Genomic DNA, 18180 nt, shown 5'->3' with positions numbered 1-18180 from the left:
GAACTCTTTTGCTGCATCCCATAGGTCTTGGGTCGTCGTGTTTTCATTGTCATTTGCTTCTAGGTATTTTTTGATTTCCTCTTTGATTTCTTCAGTGATCTCTTGGTTATTAAGTAGTGTATTGTTTACTGTCCATGTGTTTGTATTTTTTTACAGATCTTTTCCTGTAATTGATATCTAGTCTCATAGCATTGTGGTCAGAAAAGATACTTGATACGTTTCAGTTTTCTTAAATTTACCAAGGCTTGATTTGTGACCCAAGATATGATGTACCCTGGAGAATGTTCCATGAGCACTTGAGAAAAATGTATATTCTGTTGTTTTTGGATGGAATGTCCTATAAATATCAATTAAATCCATGTTGTTTAATGTATCATTTTAAGCTTGTGTTTCCTTATTTATTTTCATTTTGTATGATCTGTCCTTGGTGAAAGTGGGGTATTAAAGTCCCCTACTATGATTGTGTTACTGTCGATTTCCCGTTTTATGGCTGTTAGTATTTGCCTTATTTATTGAGGTACTCCTATGTTGGGTGCATAAATATTTACAATTGTTATATCTTATTGGATCGATCCCTTGATCATTATGTAGTGTCCTTCTTTGTGTCTTTTAATAGCCTTAAAGTCTATTTTGTCTGATATAAGAATTGCTACTCCAGCTTTCTTTTGGTTTCCATTTGCATGAAATATCTTTTTCCATCCCCTCACTTTCAGTCTGTATGTGTCCCTAGGTCTGAAGTGGGTGTCTTGTAGACAGCATATATACGGGTCTTGTTTTTGTGTCCATTCAGCCAATCTGTGTCTTTTGGTGGGAGCGTTTAGTCCTTTCACATTTAAGGTAATTATCGATATGTATGTTCTTAATCCCATTTTCTTAATTGTTTTGGCTTTGTTATTGTAGGTCTTTTCTTTCTCTTGTGTTTCTTGCCTAGAGAAGTTCCTTTAGCATTTGCTGTAAAGCTGGTTTGGTGGTGCTTAACTCTCTCAGCTTTGCTTGTCTGTAAAGGTTTTAATTTCTCCAGCAAATCTGAATGAGATCCTTGCTGGGTATAGTAATCTTGGTTGTAGGTTTTTCTCCTTCATCACTTTAAATACGTCCTGCCAGTTTCTTCTGGCTTGCAGAGTTTCTCCTGAAAGATCAGCTGTTAACCTTATGGGGATTCACTTGTGTGTTATTTGTTGTTTTTCCCTTGCTGCTTTTAATGTGTTTTCTTTGTATTTAATTTTTGATAGTTTGATTAATATGTTTCTTGGCGTGTTTCTCCTTGGATTTATCCTGTATGGGACTCTCTGTGCTTCCTGGGCTTGATTAATTATTTCCTTTTCCATATTAGGGAAGTTTTCAACTGTAATCTCTTCAAATATTTTCTCAGTCCCTTTCTTTTTTTCTTCTTCTTCTGGGACCCCTATAATTCGAATGTTGGTGCGTTTAATGTTGTCCCAGAGGTCTCTGAGACTGTCCTCAGTTCTTTTCATTCTTTTTTCTTTATTCTGCTCTGCAGTAGTTATTTCCACTATTTTATCTTCCAGGTCACTTATGCGTTCTTTTGCTTCAGTTATTCTGCTATTGATCCCATCTAGAGTATTTTTAATTTCATTTATTGTGTTGTTCATCATTGCTTGTTTCCTCTTTAGTTCTTCTAGGTCCTTGTTAAATGTTTCTTGTATTTTCTCTATTCTATTTCCAAGATTTTGGATCATCTTTACTATCATTATTCTGAACTCTTTTTCAGGTAGACTGCCTATTTCCTCTTCATTTGTTAGGTCTGGTGGGTTTTTACCTTGCTCCTTCATCTGCTGTGTTTTTTTCTGTCTTTTCATTTTGCTTATCTTACTGTGTTTGAGGTCTCTTTTTCACAGGCTGCAGGTTCATAGTTCCCATTGTTTTTGGTGTCTGTCCCCAGTGGCTAAGGTTGGTTCTGTGGGTTGTGTAGGCTTCCTGGTGGAGGTGACTATGCCTGTAGTTTGGTGGATGAGGCTGGATCTTGTCTTTCTGGTGGGCAGGTCCACGATTGGTGGTGTGTTTTGGGGTGTCTGTGGCCTTGTTATGATTTTAGGCAGCCTTTCTGCTAATGGATGAGGCTGTGTTCCTGTTTTGCTAGTTGTTTGGCATAGGGTGTCAAGCACTGTAGTTGCTGGTCGTTGAGTGAAGCTGGGTCTTGGTGTTGAGATGGAGATCTCTGGGAGATGTTCGCCATTTGATACTACGTGGAGCTGGGTGGTCTCTTGTGGACCAGTGTCCAGAAGTTGGCTCTCCCACCTCAGAGGCACAGGATTGACTCCTGGCTGGAGCACCAAGAGCCTTTCATCCACATGGCTCAGAATAAAAGGGGTTAAAGGAGCAGCTGATTCGCGGACTCTGGCTCACTCAGGGGGCGGGGATGGAGGGGTACGTGTGTGGGGTGAGCTTGCGGTGGCAGCAGCCAGCGTGATATTGCACCAGCCTGCGGCACGCCGTGCATTCTCCCGGGCAAGTTGTCCCTGGATCTTTGGACCCTGGCAGTGGCAGGCTGCACAGGCTCCCAGGAGGGGAGGTGTGGACAGTGACCTGTGCTTGCACACAGGTTTCTTTGGTGGCCGCAGCAGCAGTCTTAGCGTCTCATGCCCGTCTCTGGGGTCCCCGCTGATAGCCGCGGCTCGCGCCCGTCTCTGGGGCTCCTTTAAGCAGCGCTCTTAATCCCCTCTCCTCACGCACCAGGAAACAAAGAGGGAAGGAAAAGTCTCTTGCCTCTTCAGCAGGTCCAGAATTTTTCCTGGACTCCCTCCTGGCTAACCGTGGCGCACTAACCCCCTTCAGGCTGTGTTCACGCCGCCAACCCCAATCCTTTCACTGGGATCGGACCGAAGCCCAAGCCTCAGCTCCCAGCCTCGCCTGCCCTGGTGGGGGAGCAGACAAGCCTCTCGGCCTGGTGAGTGCCGGTCGGCACTGATCCTTTGTGCGGGAATCTCTCTGCTTTGCCCCCCGCTCCCCTGTTGCTGTGCTCTCTTCCGCGGCTCCGAAGCTTCCCCCCTCCGCCACCCGCAGTCTCCGCCTGCGAAGGGGCTTCTAGTGTGTGGAATCCTTCCTCCTTCACAGCTCCCTCCCACTGGTGCAGGTCCCGTCCCTATTCTTTTGTCTCTGTTTTTTCTTTTGCACTACCCAGGTACGTGGGGAGTTTCTTGCCTTTTGGGAGGTCAGAGGTCTTCTGCCAGCGTTCAGTAGGTGTTCTATAGGAGCAGTTCCACGAGTAGATGTATTTCTGATGTATCTGTGGGGAGGAAGGTGATCTCTGCGTCTTAGTCTTCCGCCACCTTCTCAAATCACCTCCATGTATAGGTTTTTTAAAATTGCTACCACAGTCAGAATGTAGAACAGTTCTGTAACCTCCCCCAAACTCCTCTTCTCTGTTACAATGCTGACAGTCACTGATATGTTCTGAATCACTATAGTTTTGTCCTTTCAGGAGTGTCATAGAGATGGACTCAAAGAGTAATCATGTGAGACTGGCTTCTATCACTCAGCATAATGCTTTTGAGATCCTTTGAAGTAATTTTTTTTTTTTTTTTTTTTTTTTTGCGGTACGCGGGCCTCTCACTGTTGTGGCCTCTTCCGCTGTGGAGCACAGGCTCCGGATGCGCAGGCTCAGCGGCCATGGCCCACGGGCTCAGCTGCTCTGGGGCATGTGGGATCCTCCCGGACCGGGGCATGAACCTGCGTCCCCTGCATCGGCAGGCGGACCCTCAACCACTGCGCCACCAGGGAAGCCCCTGAAGTAATTTTTTATCAATAGTTTTATCCTTTTTATTGCTGAGTAGTATTCTGTTTTAAGGATATACCACAGTTTAATCATTTACCTGTTGAGGGGTAGTAGGATTGTTTCTAGGATTGGACATTTATGAATAGAGCTGCTGTAAATATTTTTGTATAGATGTTTTATATGAAAATATAGTTTCAGTTTACTTGGGTAGATATCTAGGGTGGGATTAAGTCATTTGGCGAGTGTATATTTAGCTTTATAAGAAACAGCCAAACTGAGTTCCAGAGTGACTGTACCATTTTGCATTCTCATCAACAATGTATGAGAGTTTCAGTTGCTCTATATCCGCAGTAGTACTTGGTGTCAGTTATTTTAGTTTTAGCCATTCTAATAGGTATGTTGTGATATCTCATGCTGGTTTTAATTTGAATTTTGAATATCTGTCATGTGTTTATTTGCCATCGTATATACTCTATGGTGAAGTGTCTGTTCAAGTCTTTTATGCACTTTTTAATTGGGTTGTTTTCTTACTGCTGTGTTTTGAGAGTTCTTTATATATTCTGAATACCCATATTTCCTCTGGACAGTAGTTTATCTTTTCATTCTCTTACTAGTGTCTTTTCCAGAATAAAAATTTTAAATTTGATGAAGTTCAATTTATTAGATTTTTACTTTATAGATCATGCTTTAGTGCCATGTCCGAGAACACTTGCACAAGGTCACAAAGCCTTTCTTCTATTTGATAAAAATATATAAACTTAAAAAATTTTTTGGCTTATTTTAGATTTATGAAAAGTTATAAAGATAGTACAGACTGTCCCGGGATACCCTTCACCCAGTTTTCCCTACTGTTAACAGTTTATGTTACCATGGTATGTGTGTCAAAACTGAGAAACTGGGCTTCCCCGGTGGCGCAATGGTTGAGAGTCCACCTGCCGACGCAGGGGACACGGGTTCGTGCCCCGGTCTGGGAAGATCCCACATGCTGCGGAGCGGCTGCGCCCATGAGCCATGGCCGCTGAGCCTGCGCGTCTGGAGCCTGTTGCTCCGCAACGGGAGAGGCCACAACAGTGAGAGGCCCGCATACCGAAAAAGAAAAACAAACAAACAAACTGAGAAACCAACAGTGGTACATTATTATTAGTTAAACTTTATTTAACTAGTTTTTCCACTAACATCCATTTTCTGTTGCAAGATCTAATCTGGGATACCTCATTGCATGTAGTTAGATCTCCTTAGTTTCTTTAGTCTCCGTTCTGTGAAAATTTCTGTCTTTCCTCATTTTTCATCACTTTGAGCTTTTGAGGGGTACTAGTCAGGTATTTTGTAGAATCTCCTTCAATTTGGGTTTGTGTCTTTTTAAAAACTTTTTAAAGTAAGAAAAATTATTTTATGGTTACACGTGGGTTATGACTTTCGGAGAGAATACCATAGAGGTGAAATGCCTTTTTATCATATCATATCAGAAGGTCATGTTATCATCATGACTTAGTCACTGGTGATATTAACTTTGATCACATTGTCAATTCTGTGTTTTATTCTAAAAGTTTTACATTTTATATTTAGAGCTATTATCTATTTCAAGTTAATTTTCGGATAAGATTCTTTTTTTTGCATGTGGATGTTTACTTGTGCCAACCTCATTTGTTGAAGAGTTTCCTTTCATCATTGACTTACTTCTGCACCTTTGTCCAAGATCGTTTGGCCATATTTGTGTGGGTTTGTGTCTTGGTTGCTATAGTTTTGTAATAAGCCTTTAAATTAGGTAGTGTGATTCCTTCAATTTTTTTTTTTTAAATTTTCAAAGTTGTTTTGGCTACTCTAGCTCCTTTGCTTTTCTATTTAAATTTTAGAATTGGTTTATCTGTGTCTACAAAAAGTCCTGTTAGAATTTTGATTGGAATTGCTTTGAGTCTGTAGATCAGTTTGGTGGAGAATTGGTATGTTTACTATGCTAAGTCTTCCATTTTATGATCATGGTTTCTCCAATTATTTAGGTCTTCTTTGATTTCAGCAGACAGATCCTGTATATGTTTTGTTAGATTTGTATCTAATTACTGCTTTTTTAAAAGGAGCTATTGTAATGGTATTATTTAAACATTTTTCATATCCAGCTCTTTGTTACTAGTATGTAGGAATATGACTGATTTTTGTGCATTGACCTTATATCCCATGACCTTACTAAATTCAGTTATTAGTTCTTGGAGTTTTGTGATGTCTTTTGGATTCTCTTTGTAAACAGTCATGTTGTCTGTGCATAGGGGTAGTTTTATTTCTTCCTTTCCAATATCTGGTTCTGTTTTTCTCCTTGCCTTTTTTTTTTTTTTTTTTTTTTTACGGTACGCGGGCCTGTCACTGTTGTGGCCTCTCCCGTTGCGGAGCACAGGCTCCGGACGCGCAGGCTCAGCGGCCATGGCTCACAGGCCCAGCTGCTCCGCGGCATGTGGGATCTTCCCGGACGGGGGCACGAACCCGTGTCCCCTGCATCGGCAGGCGGACTCTCAACCACTGCACCACCAGGGAAGCCTTTCCTTGCCTTTTAAACTGGCTAAGGCTCCAGTAAAATACTGAATAGGAATGATGAGAGTGGACGTCTTTGTCTTGCTCCTAATCTCAGAGGGAAAGCATTTAGTCTTTTACTATTAAATATGTTAGGTGTAGTTTTTTCATAGATGCTCTTTATTAGGTTGAGAATGTTCTATTCCTAGTACGCTGAGAGCTTTTATATGAATGGATGTTGAATTTTGTCAAGTGCATTTTTTGCTTGAATTGATATGATCATTTCTTTCTTGTTTCTTTTTTTTTAAATTATTTTTTGGCTGTGTTGGGTCTTCGTTGCTGCGCGCGGGCTTTCTCCAGTTGCGGTGAGAGGGGGCTACTCTTCGTTGCGATGCGTGGGCTTCTCATTGTGGTGGCTTCTCTTGTTGCGGAGCACGGGCTCTAGGCGCACACGCTTCAGTAGTTGTGGCTCGTGGGCTCTAGAGTGCAGGCTCAGTAGTTGTGGTGCACGGGCTTAGTTGCTCTGCGGCATGTGGGATCTTCCCGGACCAGGGCTCGAACCCGTGTCCGCTGCATTGGCAGGCAGATTCTTTTTTTTTTTTTTTTTTTAGCGGTATGCGGGCCTTTCACTGTTGTGGCCTCTTCAGTTGCAGAGCACAGTCATCCAGACACGCAGGCTCAGCGGCTATGCCTTACGGGCCCAGCCGCTCCGCGGCATGTGGGATCTTCCCGGACTGGGGCACGAACCCGCGTCCCCTGCGTCGGCAGGCGGATTCCCAACCACTGCGCCACCAGGGAAGCCCTGGCAGGCAGATTCTTAACCATTGTGCCACCAGGGAAGTCCCTATTTGTTTTTTCTGTAGATTTTTAATATGGTGATTACTTTGGTTGATTTTGGTAGATAGCTCTTTAGCTTTGCATCGCAAGATGAACTCTACTTCAGCTTCTTCATGGTGTAATTTGTATTTGTGCTTATGTGTATTGCTGAATTTGATATGCAGGTATTTGGTTGAGGACTTTAGTGTCGGTGTTAATAAGAAATATTGGTCTTTAGTTTTCCTATATTTTGATTTTGATGTCAGAGAAATGCTGGCCTCATAACATAAATTGGGAAGTAATTTGTTCACTTCTGTTTTCTGGAAGAAACTGTGTAAAATTGATGTTATCTTCTTTAATATTTGGTAGAATTGCCATTGAAACCATCTGGGCCTGGAGTTGTTTTATTGAGGTGGCAGTCTCTTCTAAGATCCAGGCTTTAAGGAGAAGTCGTAGTTGCAGTTCCTTGCCTCATGTACACCCATATCCCTGAGGGGCCATTCAAAACGTTTCAACCTGTGTACTGATTTGGATTGATGGAAAGTCTGTGCACAGACAATGCTTGATTAAATATAAAGGATACAGAAGGAAGCTGATGTGTTTAGGGTACTTTGTAGAGAGATTGGTAACATCATCAGAAAAAGTATGCAGCTTCTTACTCTGAGTCCCTCATAAGCAAGGGATGCCAATATCTGAGTCATATTATACTTTTGGAAGCGTAGTTTCGAGACCTAGCCTTATTTATATTTATTATGAGGCTCGGGCAATTTAGACATAACCTAGCCTGGATACATGCCAAAGACAGCTTCCCTTGGGCTGGTTATACCTTATCAGTCTCAGAGTGATATAATTCATATTATTTATGTGAATTTAGCTAAGCTAAATATGTGGTATTCTCAGACATAAACAGACTTTTCTTCCATCACTCTCTGTCTAGTCTATCGAAGCACCTTCAGTTTTGCAGACAGCTTTGTGAGCCGTACTAATAGGCTTTTAGCATCTGAAAGGCTTATCCTGTAAAATCCCAATCCCTAGTCCCTAGCTGTTAGGGCCTATATCCAGAGTTGATAATGCCCTGGTTTTCTTCAGAGTCACCTTTGCATGCTTACTTCTGCCATTCAGTTCCCTCTTTGTTTCTGTGACTCAGGAATCGCCTCTTTATTCTTTCGAGTTCAGCTGTGTATTTCAAAAACATCATCATGTCTTATTAGGTATTTTGGTGTGTTTGGGGGGAAGGAGGACCTGTGTCATGTCAATCTGCTGTATCACTTCCATTTTTTAAATTTGATTTTTCTTAAAGGTTAGAAGACCAACAACCATCTTTTGAGAACTATTTGAAAATTAGACATATTAAAAGTATGTGTGTTTTCTTTTACTCAGCAAACATGCTTTTTAAACACTTACTGTGAGCCAGGTACTGGGATATGAAAGATAAAATGTGGTCCCTGCCACAGTGAGCTTTGGGATTAGAAGAGGGATAGAGACAAGGGAACAAATGGCAACACTGTTGGTAAGTGCTCTCATGGAGGGCAGCACAGGGCTTGATGCAAACTCATAGGAGATACTGCCTTTCTAGACAGATCAAGTCAGGAAAATGTTTCCAGAAGAGGTGATGCCTTACCTGAATCCTGCAAGGCAAGTGAGAATAAGCCAGGTGAAGTTAGATGAAAAGGTATTCAAGGCCAAAGAAGAGCATCAGTAGACGTGATGATGCCTAAATGAACTTGAAACCTGTGAGTAGTTTGGTAAGCCTGGAGTATGGCAGCTGAGTGTGGAGAATGGCAAAAGATGAGGTGGTGTCTGTGTATTTGGAGCCTAAGGTGAACTGGGCATCTTAAGGAGATTTCATAATGTTTGCATACTTATGTTTTTTTACAGAATTTTAAAATTATAATTGTTAAAAATAAAAATTCTTAAAATTTTCAAGGATACAAATTAATCACCATGGTTCTTAGCAACTGAAGAATAAGATACACAGAAGTTTTCACCTATAAATATTTCATTCTTTTAATTGAACTAAAGTTAATAAAGCAGACACTGAAAATTTGAGGTATTATGCAAAATATTTATACCATACATAATACAGTTAGTAAAGACTGACCCTGTCAGAATGAGAAAAACTTAACATATGATTAATCAAAATTCTATTAATCTATTAAAGATTCTATTAATCTTTAGAAAATAGAACATTTATGTCAAATGCTGAATTTTGATGGTTTAAGTTTATCAATCTACACCTATTTTGATATATCCTAGTTTCAGTTTTTATATCAGGCACATGCCAGATTAGTTTTAAGCCTGTTTAACTTTTTAAAGGATATTTTATAAAACTGGTCTCAAGAAGATACGTGGGCATGATTGCTGCTGAACCTGGACTTGGGTCTGCACAGCACAGCCAATCAACTAAAACCGCGTTGTGGTGAAGTAAAGTGCATCATTTATTGCAATGTACCAAGCAAGGAGAACGGGCAGCTCATGCTCAAAAGACCCAACTCTGCAATGGCTTTTCCAAGGCACCGCATGGTCCATGATCAGCTTGTGCTCTGTTCTTGGACTGGTTGGCATCAAGGTGAAGTTTCACACATCATCAGTCTTCTGGCTCCAACCAGTTTGGGGTCTTCGTGCTTGGGGTCGGCAGTTTTCATCTGGTGGGGATCTGGTTTCTGTAAAAACAAGTTAGGAATGTGTGTGAGACCTTTATATCTTTCAGGGAACTGGGAGTTCAGTGACTCTGCTCTATGGCTGATTTATAGTCTAAATTGTTACCAGTTTCTTGGCCCAACATCTTTGCTTTGTCTCTACATGCTTACATTTCCTAATAATTAACTCTTGAGCCAGCCTTTTGAGATTCAGGGGAGGTCTGGGAGACTAAAGCAAAAGCCTCTTGCTTCAAAAAACAGGGACACAAAGGCTTGTTTACAGTTTCACGATCAAGTTTTATAGTCTAGGCAAGGTAACTGTTCTTAATGATGTGATCTGTTGGCTGATTCTCTCTGCCTCCTTATATAACCTATCCTTTAAATACCTTCTAATGGCCTGATGCTGAAATCATCATTAGAGATTTATTCCCTTCATTATTTGTTACTTATTAAAAGAAAATTAGCCCTAGAAATGACACAGACATTAGCCTTAGCAGACATTTATGTCCAAAGGTAAATTTATGAGATACTTCTTGAGCAGAGGGTGTGGTGGCCAGGATAATGAACCTCTGTACCTCCTAAAGATGTCCACATCCTAGAACATGTGAGTATAGGTTATGTGGCAAGAAGGAATCAAGAGAGCAGATGGAATTAGGGTTGCTAATCAGCTGATTTTAAGATGGGGAGATTTTTCCTGGGTTATCTGGGTGGGCTGAGTATAATCACAAAAGTTCTTAAAAGTAGAAAAAAGAGGCAGAAGATAGTCAGTGTCAGAGTGTTGTGATGTGAGAATAACTTGGCCTGCTGTTCCTGGATTTGAAGATGGAAGAAGGTCATGAGCCAAGGAATGAAGGTAGCCCCTAGAAACTGGGAAAGGCAAGGAATGGATTCTCCCTTAGAGTCTCCAGAAGGAATATAGCCTTGCTGACACCTTGACTTAGCCTGGTGAGACTTGCATCAGACTTCTAACTTATAGAACTGAAAGATAATAAATTTGTGTTTTTCTAAGCTGCCAAGTTGGTGGTAATTTGTTATAGCAGCTATATGAAAATAATACAGAAAGTGAGAGCATAAATGTTATATGCCTGAAGAGACTTTACTGAGATTAGAAAAATACACTGAAAGTACAGCTAGATTTAACTGAGGACAGATTTTTGTCTCTGATTTTACCTTTGTCTAGACTGGTCTTTGGGCTTTCACCTTCAATCACACTTCATTGGTCACCACAAAGAAACAGCAGCAGCGTAAGCAGCAGTCCATAAGAAATCTTGTCAGCTGTGTAGTTGAATAATTACGATAGCTTTTTAAAAAAAGATTCATATTTGTGATTTTAATGTATTTTTTTTCTAGTCCTAGAAAGAGATACGTGTAAAAGAACCTGATAGTTTTGAAAGAATGGTATTTAGCCCTAAGGACCTGTAAAATGTTCTTATTCTTTCAGAAGCAAACGTTTAGAGGACTTCCGGTAACTGTGACATGAAGAATTGTCAATTCCTCTCTGGAAAAAAAAAGTGTGAAAAAAAAGTATGAAACTGGAAAAAAAATAATCAAAACAACCATTTCAAGGCACTAGAGGCAAATAAATTTAGGAGCATTTATTCTTGAACAACTGCTAGAGCTTAGGTAAGAGTAGAGGGAACCTCTGGCCCTTTTGCCCGTTGCTGTTTCTGTCACCTCCCCCTCTTCTCCCCAGTCTGTGTTGATGAGAACTGTAGCTTTCCAGTCTAGGTTGGCCATGAAAACCATAAGCTCTATTGCCAGATGGGCAGATTTGATTCTGGGTGGAGGGCAAAAGCCTGTGGCTTTGCCTACTAAAAGTAGCAGACTCAATTGAGAATGGATGGGGAAACCCTGTACCTTTGCTAGGTCAAGGTTCCACACCTAGTCCAAAGCCGGTGGTGGATTATTCAGAAATGTAACAGGGAGATCCTGTATGAAAGCCATAGTAGAGCTGGATACACTCTGTACACATCCCTGTGTGATAGGGAAACTACATGTGTGCGTGGAAGACCCAAGAGAGCCCTAACTTGAGAACTGGTTGCAACTTTGTATGCATTCCCCAACCTGGACACACAGATCAGCCAGCAGAAGGAAAGCGTTATGGGCTCAGCTGTTTGAGCACAATCTGTGCCCAAATTACTGATTTACCACTAAGCTATACAGACAAGGGGTAGCCCCTAGGGAGCCAGGCTAAAAAATAAGATTACTGAATAGAGACATAAGTAACAATACTTTGGGGAATACAGATTGCACAGTTGTAGTCTGCAATTTACTAAATACAAACAAACAAAAAAGAAACTAACAACCAGCAGAAAGTTAAACAGGACCTGATTTTACTACAATATGTTATTTAAATGTAATTTTCAACCACAAATTAATAGATTTGCAAGGTCACACAGGGAAGTGTGACACCTGTAAGTCGAAAAAAACAGTCGGTAGAAATGGACTCTTTATTGGGTCCAGAGGTTGGATGCAGCAATAACTTCAAAGCACTTATAAGTGTGTTCAAAGAATTAAAGGAACTGTATCGAAAGAATTAAAAATAGACTAACAATGAGTCAAATAGGAAGCCTCAATAAATAGAAATTATAATAAAGAACTAAATGGAAATTCCTAGAGTTGTAAAGGATAGCTGAAATAAACTTTGACCAGATATGCTTAAAAGCAGATCTGAGATAGCAGAATAAAGAGTTGGTAGATTTGAAAGATTAATAGAAATTATCCAATCCAAAGAATAAAAGAAAAAATTAGAGAAAGATGAACAGAACTTTAGAGATGCATGGGTCAGTATCATTGTTCCAAAGTATACTGTAATGGGAATCCCAGATGAAGAGAAAGAAAAGGGCAGAAAATATTATTTCAGAAATAATGGCTGAAAACTTCCCAGGTATGATGGAGAAAAAAAAAAAATTCCTCAGGGACCCTAGAATCTCAGTGAACTCCAAGTAGGATAAACACAAAAGAGAACCACACCTAGATACATTCTAGTCAACTTGCTGAAACCCAAAGACAAAGAGAATCAAAAACAGCAAGGGAAAAATGACTCATCATGTACAGGAGGACAATACTGCTTGCTGACTTCTCATTAAAAGCAGTGGGAGTCAGAGGGCAGTACAGTGACATATTCAGAGTGCTGAAACAGAAAAAACTATCAACCAGGAATTCTATAGCCACCAAAACTAACTTTCAAAAATAAAGGTGAGGGGGCTTCCCTGGTGGTGCAGTGGTTGAGAATCCACCTGCCAATGCAGGGGACACGGGTTCCATCCCTGGTCCGGGAGGATCCCACATGCCAGGAGCAGCTAAGCCCGTGAGCCACAACTACTGAGCCTGTATGCCATAACTACTGAAGCCTGTGTTTCTGGAGCCTGTGCTCCACAACAAAAGAAGCCACTGCAATGAGAAGCCTACACACTGCAATGAAGAGTGGCCTCTGCTCACCACAACTAGAGAGAGCCCACGTGCAGTGTACAACGAGGACCCAACACAGCCAAAAATAAATAAATAAATTTATTAAAAAAAAAGAAAATGTGAAATAACAACATTGTCATATAAACAAAGCCTGAGAGAATTCATTGTAGGCTCACCTGCCTTACTGGCAGTATTAAAGAAAGCAGTAACGCGTATCCACAGGAAGAAATGAAGAGCATTGGAAATTCCCTAATAAATACAAAAGATATATTCTCCTATTTTTTTAAAACATAAGTTTGCTTAAGCAATAATTATAGCACTGTATTGTTGGGTTTGTAACATGTATCCATAATATATATGACAATATTGCACAAAGGGGAAGAAATGGAGCTATGTTGTATAAAATTGCTAGATTTTACCAAAATTAATAACCTAGCAGTGTTACTGAACCAGACTTGGGTCCATTTGCCTGTGTGCAGGCAAGCCAGTCTACTGGCACTGGGTTGTGGTGAAGGAAAGTGCAGCATTTATTGCAGGGAGCCAAGCAAGGAGTCCAGGGCAGCCAGTGCTTAAAAGACCCGAAGGCTTTCAAGGAAAGGTTTATAAAGACGGGGTGAGGGAGGGGGTGGTTTGTGGGGTGTGTGATCAGCTTGTGGACATTCTTCTGATGGGTTGGTAGTGAGGTAATTGGAAGTCAGCATCATCAACCTTCTGCTTCCAACCAGTCTGGGCCCTACATGGCCACAGACAGTTAACTTCTCCCACCTGGTGGGGGTTTCAGTAACTTCAAAACAGCTCAAAGGATGTGGCTCAGAATATTTAATTCCTCCTCCCTTGAGGAATTAAAGGTCCTTGACTTTGTTTATGGCTAAACTATTACTATTTTGTCTTGCTTGACTGTTTTTCTTTCTGCATTTTCTCACTTCTCTGATTAAGTTTATTCTTTGACTAAAGTTTTTCTACAGACAGAAGGTAGGCAGAGGACATGGGTGGGAGTCCTGTTCCAGGAAGGGCCCAGAGGGTCCTGCTAGGTTATAGTAGATTATAAATTAAAGATACAGAATGCAATATTAAAGGATCATTGGGGGAGAACATTGAAAAAAAGCAGTTGTTTATTGAACACTTCCATTTTCTCACTTTTTTTTTTTTTTTTTGCGGTACGCGGGCCTCTCACCGCTGTGGCCTCTCCTGTTGCGGAGCACAGGCTCTGGGCGAGCAGGCTCAGCGGCCACGGCTCACGGGCCCAGCCGCTCCGCGGCACGTGGGATCTTCCCGGACCGCGGCACGAACCCATGTCCCCTGCATCGGCAGGCGGACTCTCAACGACTGTGCCACCAGGGAAGCCCCTCTAAGTTACTTTTGTAGATGCTAGGGATTTAAATATGTCAAAGAAATGGTTTTGTCATTGTTTACCACCACCGTTTTTGGTGATCCATTATTTTATGCATATATTCTTTATAAAACTGTTTGAAGAGGCTCTGAATATATTTCTTTCTAAAGTAATACATGTAAGGATTTTAAAATTGTAGCAAGCAAGAAAGAAAAAGCCATCTCAAAACAAAAGAGACAAAAGAGTGGTAGATTGTCCTATCTTTCTCAATTGGAGGATGTGATGCTAAGGCTCATTTATATTTAAACTTAGTATTTAGTATACATATGTAATTTGTTAGATAAAACAACTCTATTATTAAGTATTGCCATAGTGGGATTTTTATTTTTTATGTTGATGCATTTGAGGTCTGAATAAATTTAAATCGCTAAAGTAGAAATTGTAGGAAATATAAAGATTTATTAATGAAACTCATTATCTTACATCACATTCCCCCTTCACTTTTCCCACTCTCTCCTCCACATCCTTCCCTTTTCCACATACACAGAAATGTGGGCTAAAACATCTCATGCTTTCTTAATTTTGGATAACCAAGCACAAAACCATGTGAAGTGTGTGTTATATCCATCATATACTTTTTATGAATATGAGATATATGTATATGTATTTTTGTGCATTGGGGAATTTTTTAATATGGATTTTACTATACGTATTGTTGTGATAAATATTTCTTTTTTCTCAGCATTTCATATAGCCTTATATCATTAAGTTCAGATTTACCTTATTTTTTTAATGACTGTTAAATTTTTCCTAGTATAGGGAGTACTGTAATTACCCATTTCTCTGTTGAAGGAGCTTAAAGTTGTTTCTGGTTTTCCACAATTAAACTATTATAATGAAGTTCATATATCTTTGTGCATTTGTATGAATGTTTTTGTAGCATAGATATAGAGAGATATAATTCAAATTTTGTGATTTTTTTTTTTTTGGCTGTACGCGGGCCTCTCACTGCTGTGGCCTCTCCCGTTGCGGAGCACAGGCTCCGGACGTGCAGGCTCAGCGGCCATGGCTCACGGGCCCAGCCGCTCTGTGGCATGTGGGATCTTCCCAGACCGGGGCACGAGCCCATGTCCCCTGCATCGGCAGGCAGACTCTCAACCACTGTGCCACCAGGGAAGCCCAAATTTTGTGAATTTCAAATATTGATAAATTTTACCTTTTTGTCCTATGGAAATGTTTTAAGAGTTTATACCACCACCTGTGTGGCATATCCCAAGCTCTTGCCAACACTGGATCTTATCAGTGTTTTATATTTTTTGCAGATTTAATAGGTTGTGATATCTTTTTTTTAAAGTGCTTTATTTATTTATTTTTTGCTGTGTTGGGTCTTTGTTTCTGTGTGAGGGCTTTCTCTAGTTGTGATGAGTGGGGACCACTCTTCATCGCGGTGCGCGGGCCTCTCACTGTTGTGGCCTCTCTTGTTGCGGAGCACAGGCTCCAGACGCGCAGGCTCAGTAGTTGTGGCTCACGGGCCCAGTTGCTCCGCGGCATGTGGGATCCTCCCAGACCAGGGCTTGAACCCGTGTCTCCTGCATTGGCAGGCAGACTCTCAACCACTGCGCCACCAGGGAAGCCCCTAGGTTGTGATACCTTGTTTCATTTACCTAGTCACTGTTGAGGTTGAAAATCTTTTAATAGAATTATTAGCCATTTATATTTCTCATTATTGGAAATATATATTAATTTTGCTTATTTATTAATTTTTTATTGTGGTGACACACAACAAAATTTACCATTTTAACCATTTTTAAGTGTACCATTCAGTGGCGTTAAGTACTTTCAAATTTTTTGCAGCTGTCACCACTGTCCATCTTCGGAACTTTTTCATTTTCCCATATTGAAACTCTGTATTCATTAAACAATAACTCCCCATTCCTTCCTACCCTAGCCCCTGCTAAGTACCATTCTACTTTCTGCCTCTATGAGTTTGACTACTCTGTGTACCTCATATAAGTAGAATCATAAAATATTTATCCTTTTGTGACTGGCTTATTTCACTTAACATAATGTCTTCAAATTTCATCTATGTTGTAGTATGTAGAATGTCTTTCCTTTTAAGGATGAATAATATTTCATTGTATGTATGTCCCACATTTTGTTTATCCATTCATCTGTTAATTGACAGTTGGTTTGTTTCCACCTTTTGACTGTTGAGGATAATGCTGCTGTGAACATGGGTGTTCAAATATCTGTTTTGAGTCTATGCTTTTAATTCTTTTGGGTATTGGCCCAGATGTGGAATTGCTGGTCATCCTGTGTTTTAGATTTTTGAAGAACCACTGTGTTCTTTTCCATAGCAGCTGTACCATTTAGCATTTCCACCAGTCATGCTCAAGCATTCTAATTTTTCCATATCCATGTCAATACTTGTTTTCTGTGTTGTTTTGCTTTTTTTTGTGGTATGCGGGCCTCTCACTGTTGTGGCCTCTCCTGTTGCGGAGCACAGGCTCCGTACGCGCAGGCTCAGCGGCCATGGCTCACGGGCCCAGCCGCTCCGCGGCATGTGGGATCCTCCCGGACCGGGGCACGAACCCACGTCCCCTGCATTGGCAGGCGGACTCTCAACCACTGCGCCACCAGGGAAGCCCTGTTTTGCTTTTTTAATGATAGCCATTCTAATAGATGTGAAGTAGTATCTTGTGGTTTTGATTTACATTTCCCTAATAATTAGTAATGTTGGCTACATCTTTTCATGTGCTTATTTGCAATTTGTATATCTTCTTCAGAGTAATGTCTATTGAAATCCTTTGTCCTTTTTTTTTTTTTTTTTTTTTTTTTGCGGTACGCGGGCCTCTCACTGTTGTGGCCTCTCCCGTTGCGGAGCACAGGCTCTGGATGCTCAGGCTCAGCAGCCATGGCTCACGGGCCCAGCCACTGCATGGCATGTGGGATCTTCCCGGACTGGGGCACGAACCTGTGTCCCCTGCATCGGCAGGCGGACTCTCAACCACTGCGCCACCAGGGAAGCCCCCGTTTGTCCATTTTTTAATGTTTTGTTGATTTTGCTCAGTTTTTAAAGCTCCCACCTAATGTTTGTTTACTTGATGAAGGCATGATCTCAGGCTCAAGTAGTTCTAGTAGGGAAAGTAAATCAATGATTTATATTGAACTTTAAAAAAAAATTAATTCCTCGTTACTGCCACTAGGAGGCTTAGCAAGTGTAATCAGGTTTCTTGACAAAGCCAGTGTGCATAAAAACAACCTTTTTTTTTGGTAAGGTATAATTGATATATAATGTTATATTAGTTTCAGGTGTACAACATAATGCTTTGGTATTTGTATATATTGTGAAACGATCACCATAGTAAGTCCTGTTATTATCTGTTAGCATACACAGTTACAATTTTTTTTCTTGTGATGAGAACTTTTAAGATTTATTCTCTTAGCAACTTGCAAATATGCAGTACAGTATTATTAACTGTAGTCACCATGCTGTACATTACATTGCCATGACTTACTTTATAACTGGAAATTTGTACCTTTTGATCCTTTCACCCATTTCGAGCACCTCTGACACACCACCTCTGGGAGCCAACAATCTGTTGTCTGTATCTATGACCTAGGTGTTTTTTTTGTTTTTTTCGTTTGTTTTCTGGTTTTGTTTTTTTTTTGATTCCATATGTAAGTGAGAATCATATGTTATTTTGTCTTTCTCTGTCTGACTTATTTCAATTAGCATAATGTCCTCA

At 40.7% G+C, this 18180-nt stretch overlaps 1 protein-coding gene across 6 annotated transcripts in view; it reads left to right on the top strand.

Annotated features, from left to right (window-relative positions):
- The window catches only part of RAB3GAP1 (RAB3 GTPase activating protein catalytic subunit 1), a 125404-nt gene that overhangs the window by 49051 nt on the left and 58173 nt on the right, over window positions 1–18180 (top strand). Inside the window, exon 1 of one of the 6 annotated variants that reach the window (XM_060152991.1) lies at window positions 11183–11313. The exons of the other annotated variants lie outside the window; for them this stretch is intronic. The gene's annotated coding sequence lies outside the window, so the exon portion shown is untranslated. Of the gene's footprint in view, window positions 1–11182; window positions 11314–18180 lie in introns of those variants that run through there. 6 annotated transcript variants of the gene reach the window in all.

Source organism: Lagenorhynchus albirostris, chromosome 6 (assembly GCF_949774975.1).
Source record: "Lagenorhynchus albirostris chromosome 6, mLagAlb1.1, whole genome shotgun sequence".
NCBI classification, from domain to species: domain Eukaryota; kingdom Metazoa; phylum Chordata; class Mammalia; order Artiodactyla; family Delphinidae; genus Lagenorhynchus; species Lagenorhynchus albirostris.
This window is presented reverse-complemented; position numbering and strand designations above follow the sequence as displayed.